Source organism: Lycium ferocissimum, chromosome 10 (genome assembly GCF_029784015.1).
Source record: "Lycium ferocissimum isolate CSIRO_LF1 chromosome 10, AGI_CSIRO_Lferr_CH_V1, whole genome shotgun sequence".
Taxonomy (NCBI): domain Eukaryota; kingdom Viridiplantae; phylum Streptophyta; class Magnoliopsida; order Solanales; family Solanaceae; genus Lycium; species Lycium ferocissimum.
The window spans coordinates 56,957,729-56,963,728 of NC_081351.1; positions in this window are offsets into that span (position 1 = coordinate 56,957,729).

Consider the following 6,000-nt stretch of genomic DNA (forward strand, 5'->3'; position numbering starts at 1 on the left):
ACACAAACGCTACTTTAGCGGTCACTCTATTTTGCTCAATTCTCATCCTTATGCCCTCACATAGACCAAAAAGAGTGTCCCAAAGACACATATATACAACAGAATGGGACGAAGCACGAAAGAGACAAGAACAATACTCACACTCACAAAGAAATTCATATCTACACATGCAAATACCATAGGCTTGCCCTTATTTTCTATGTCTTCATCCTAGGCTCGCTCGGTTGTGATCTCATTAGGGCTTGTTTTGGCTTGTAATGTAGGCTTATGGACGGGTAGGATACTTTTTGGATATTAGTGACTCACCCTCCTTGAACACTACACATCTCTTCACCTTAATTCACCTCTTTTCTTTCCAACCCCTTTATTTCCTTTCAAGTTTTCGGCCTCGATGTGATTTTATTCCTAACTAACTTACAAATCTTTTTGTGTTACAATTTTATGTTTTTTTTTTCCGTGTATATATATGCAACTACCACATCGAATCTCCACTATCAAACTCCACCACCCCCAACTTATGTTTTTAACATCTATTTCACAGTTAATTCACCCCCAACGTTAGGCATTTTGCCTTATCTTATCTAGCAGTATCAAGGAAGGAACGGGTGCGAAGATGGATTAATTGTACAAAGGGTAAGGTTTCATAATTGGCTAGCCAAGAAAAAGGTCAAAAGGCTCAAAAAGGGAAACTAAGGATATTTGAAACTTTTGGTAAGTCTTATTTAGACAAGGTGACTATTTACACGAAGAAGGCCTAAGATCATCTCGCAACCAAACTAACCTTCGGATTTCAAACAAGACCGACCGGGCAAGTTCTAGATTAAACATGCATAAACAGAACCAAACTAACAACTCACACACACATTGGCATAAGGACAATTATTTTTACACTTGTGACCTCCTAAGTAGTCATTCCTCACACACAATACCCCAATAATCATAATGTCATATAAAGAATCAATCATGTCAACCAATAACTGTCTTAAGTATGCATTTTTCAAATTTTTGAGGGGTTCAAAATTTCCAACAAACCATAACAACATGCCATCACTTGGTGAGTAACACCAAATAAGTCAAAACTACTCTATTCAACCTAAGCAACATCCTAAACATACCAATTTCAACAAAAATAACACCTCAGAAAAGAACTCGGCAAAGAAAGCCGAGGGGGGGGTCCTAAACACATATTTACAATACAACAATACCAAGAGCAGCCACCCCCAACAAAAAATGTTGCAACCTGTCCTCACCGCATCACATAAGCATACAAAAAATCTTAGGCATACCGCTAGCACCGAGTGCTATAGTCATCTCTCGCTCACCCTGTGAGCCGGAGCCGGGCTCGGTGACAAACTCTTCCTCATTTTCCTCCTCCTCATTCTCGTGCTCCACATACACTCCTCGAATACTCATCATCTTGTTCAAAAACTTGCTTTGCTTTTTGGCGTGCTCTCTCTTGCCTTTTCTCTCGCCGCCTCTCTATCTTACCCCGTTTTTCCTTTATATGCTTCAAAGCCCTCCACTACACCCGGCTAATGTCGACCACCAGAACCGTAAGGATCTGTAGACGTGCTCTCTCCATATGGGCCAGCAGGGAGACTAGTCACTAGCTGTTGAATCCGAGTGTCCATCCCATGGACCTAGGTGGAGATATACTGAAAAGGCCTGGTGCCTCTTGCAGTGGTGGCAAGAGTTGTATAGCTGGAGTAGAGCAGCGCTCCATCGGGCCGAATCCGATGCAAAAGAGAGGTGAACCGCCCAAACGACGGGCGCTATGTCAATCTTCTTTTCTTTCGCACACACCGGCCCCTCTCTTCTTCAATGGATGAATCGGTCCACCGTCCCTTTTTCTTGTCACTCCGCCTTGTGGGCACCTCATCGCTGGTGCACAATAAGTGATCAACGACGGAAAAAATAGACTCTTAGTCCTTTCCATTACCACCTCTCGTATTTCGCATAATAAGCTTCCCCACGTCCACGGCAACCCGTCCATCACAAGACAAATCACTTTAGCCCTCTCAAGTGGGCACCTCAATCATGTTTAGAAGGCAACACACCGGATGTCACAATATCTAGCTAAGTTTTGGCCTTAGCAAGGAATTCTGGAGTCAATCTTCCTTTTCGCATCGTGGTCAACCACTTTGTCAAGCCCCCACCATGAAGGTGGGTCACAAACCATTGTTGCTTCATTTGTTCGTACCGCGTGCGCCATCTCATCGTTATCACCATCCCGCATTGTAGAGGCATTGATTCGAGAAGACGTACAGACATCTACGCTCGACTTTGACACCGTCGATCCGTAATGTTCCGCTCTCAGCCGTCTCTCGCATAGAATTCCCGCACAAGGGTATAATTTGCCTTAATTGGTTCATCTGTGCAAAGCGTATCCATTCGCTTGTTACCACCTTTCGTAGAACTCGGCATCTTTTCTTCCAAATTTTCTGTTACGATGCCCTTTTTCATTTAAGCTCTTTTCCAAAGAATCTATCATGTAGAGTTTCAACATTTTGCTAACCGAAAGGTGGTGGTATCGTAGTATTCAATCATGGGCACTTGGGCAACATTGGATATTGTAGCCATCTTTCAAGCTAAGTACCTACAAAACGAACACACATGTCGAACACACATACGAATACCTAAGACAATGTATAATGAGGCAATTAGGCCAAAGAAATGGGTCACAAAAGTTTTGAGCGGTTTCGTGCGAGCATTCTCGCTCGCATCGGTCGTTTTCCTCCTCAGCCGCGTTCGCGCCTCGAGGAGCGCGTTCGCGCCATCTGCGCTTTTATTTCCGCGCGTTCGCGCGGAAGGAACGGCGCGATCGCGCTCAGCCGCGTTTTCGCTCAGCAGAGTGTGCATTTTCACGAACTGGTTATGGGCATGATTGGGGCTTCGATTTCATGAAGTTAACCACGTATTTTTGCCCCAAATTTTGCAACACATCAACACACAAATCTCAACTCACATCACTCAAATAACAATTTACATGCCAAGAAATTCAACAATGTCATCAAGTTTTAATGCTTGAATAAGTGAAAGTAAAACTTTTTGTTCACAAATTCTAACATGAAAAGATGATAAAATCAACCCTATGAACAAGAGAATGAGAGAATCACATACCTTGTGGTTACAACTTGAAGAAATCTTTAAGATTTGAGGTGCTGAAGTTTGAGAGAAGTTGTTGACGGGGAGGAAAGTGAGGGAAACGGGGGTTATACCCCTGGCTTCGTTTTAAACGTTTCACTTAATCGGGATCAGCATTGGCGCGTTCGCGGGTTTTCTCGATACGCGTTCGCGCTGAACAAAATTGTTTTTTTCTTTTTGTTCAGTGCGTTCGCGTAGAATTGTGTGCGTTCGCGCAGTGGTATATGAAACCCCCCTTTTTCCAGTTCGCTTTTTTTTTTTTAATTATTCACATATAGTGCAGTAAAAAGAAAAAATTATAATGGAAGAAACTATTCTAAAAATTTATAAATGATGGGTTGCCTCCCACCAAGCGCTTGATTTAACGTCGCGGCACGACTGCTACCAACTTTACCGCTTTTCTCGCCATTGAGCTTATGACCGAGGCACCCAACTTGGATTCAAGTTTGTTTGTGACCACGCGCTACAGAGGTGGTAAGTAGATGAACAAAGCCAAGAAAAAAAATTCTCATCTTACACTCTTCTTGGCTTTCAAGCGAGGAATGTCATTTTGCCTTCTTGAATTTTCAAAATTGCAAAATATGTCTCTTGAACTTCTTTAATCACGACATCCTCTTTTTCTCCTTTATTTGAGTCAACACCAACCATATTTTTCTAACAATGGTTGACTCCAATTTATTTGTTTCTTTGGCATTCCCAATAAACTCGTCTTCATGATTTACCCTTTCATTCGAGTATTGGGGAGTTCATAATGATTTGCTCCATGAGGATGTTCTTCGTCTCTGTCATCAAACCAAGTTGGATACTCAGGTTTCCAAGTATCCTTCAAGGCTTTTTGATTTTCATTACCCCTTATGTGCACTCCATCATGAGTTTGAATTCACTAATTTGGCCATTCTCACAATAAAGATCACTACTAAACAAGTTTTCATGGAAAGATGCCATTTTTTTTTTCTAAAAATAAAATAAAACACAAAAAACAACTATACAAAATATGCACAGGTTCGGTTCAAAGCAAGTTAGCTTATTTCTTAAATTAGCCAAAATACGCCAATTGTTCACGTTTAATCCGCGCCAAAATTTGATACGCCAAATTACACCTATTAATGGTATAACGTACGTTGTCAAATATAGTAACCCAACAAGGTTGGGGTCCAATCCCACAGAGAACAATATGTAGGCAATTTAAATAGATTAGGAATTATCACTAACAATAGCTAGACCGAACCTATCAATGGTGGTTTTTGATAAGGTTTTGATACAATACGGAAATATAAATTCTAATCTAAAAAGCAAGTAAATTGATCAATGGTCACAAGAATGGAATAAAGGAAACTACTTCAAGTAACGATCCAATATATTTCCACGAATTATAAATAATAGCAAGTATTTTATTTAGCCTCGGATAATGACTCTAAATTAACTTCTCCCGAAGATTAACTAGACTATCCAATTGAAGATCCCTCAAGCAATTAGGAGCATTAAGAACACCCGAATATGGCTACAAGTGGCATCGCCTATTCCTAGGTCAATTTCCATTAGATGAGGGTTAACACCCCAAATTCATGTTAGTTATTCTATCCCAACCCCGTTCTTCCTCTTTCAAGTTTTAAACAAAGTAAATGGGCAAGTCCTAGGGTTAGCTACTCCCTTGAGAAACGTTGAAGAACAAGAATAATTAAAATAACAATAACTTACTTGATTAAAAATAATATCGATCAATAAATAAGCACAACAAGAGAGTCAATCTTAATCGTCACCTGTTAAATTCCCATAAACAAGGATTAAATGAAAGAAAGAGTATTTATGTAGGAACCCTAGCCTCCAAACTTGTGTTTTATGCCAAAGATAATTTTACAATCTTCCCAGTTGGCTTTTTAAATGAACTGTAGTAGAAAAAGTCGTCACAATCCAAGTCTCCGTGACTCCGGGCCGAAAAACCTTCAGCCGCGAACGCGCTACGTTCGCTGCGCAAACGCGCCATGTTGCTGCGCGAACGCGCCGATGACGCGCAAAGACCTCTTTCCCGCCGCGAACGCGTGACCTACTAGCGCGAACGCGCAAAGTCACCCCCGGGCGCGAACGCGTGATTACCTCGAGCGAACGCGCAGTAATTTTCCTACGAATTTTAATCTCCGGGCTATTTCCAAGTTGATCAACTTTTTTTCCCTCTTTTTTGCTTGTTTTTCACACTTAGGATCTAGTGGACCTCGTATTACCTGAAACATGACAAAAACCACGTAAAATCACATAGACTTGCTTAAAAACAAGTAAAACTTACAGCCGGAAAGCATCAATTGTGGCGTAAAATCACGCCACATCACCAAGCTTAAGATTCTGTTATGCCACTGAGGACTCGAACCATGAAGCAATGTCCGTCAATCTGAATCTCGTGGACGAAAGAAGGGAAGCTGCTCATATCCGGATAGCCGCACAAAAATAAGAGAGACGAAAGGCATTATATTCTAGGACCAACCCTCGACATTTTCAGATTTGGGACTTGGTACCGAGGAAGGTCACACTTCATACGAAGAACCCTCACGAAGGAAATTAGCCCCCGAATTGGGAAGGACCATACCGAGTCACCGAATAACCGAAAATATTCTTATCTACCGAGAACGAAGACGGACAATAGCCGAAAAACAACCGGAATGTAGCACACCTAAAACGATATTATCGTTAAAGGTACGAATAACTTTTTTTTTTCTTCTCTCTTGATCTAACCACGCAAGGATACAACCGAGGGACAACGAAATGAAGACAACAGATACTCGAAAGTCATAGACTTAGATCGAAAGCACGTGTCGTACTTTTTCCCTTCGACCGTTTTGTCCCAAAGGGGGTTTTTTGGGGTCT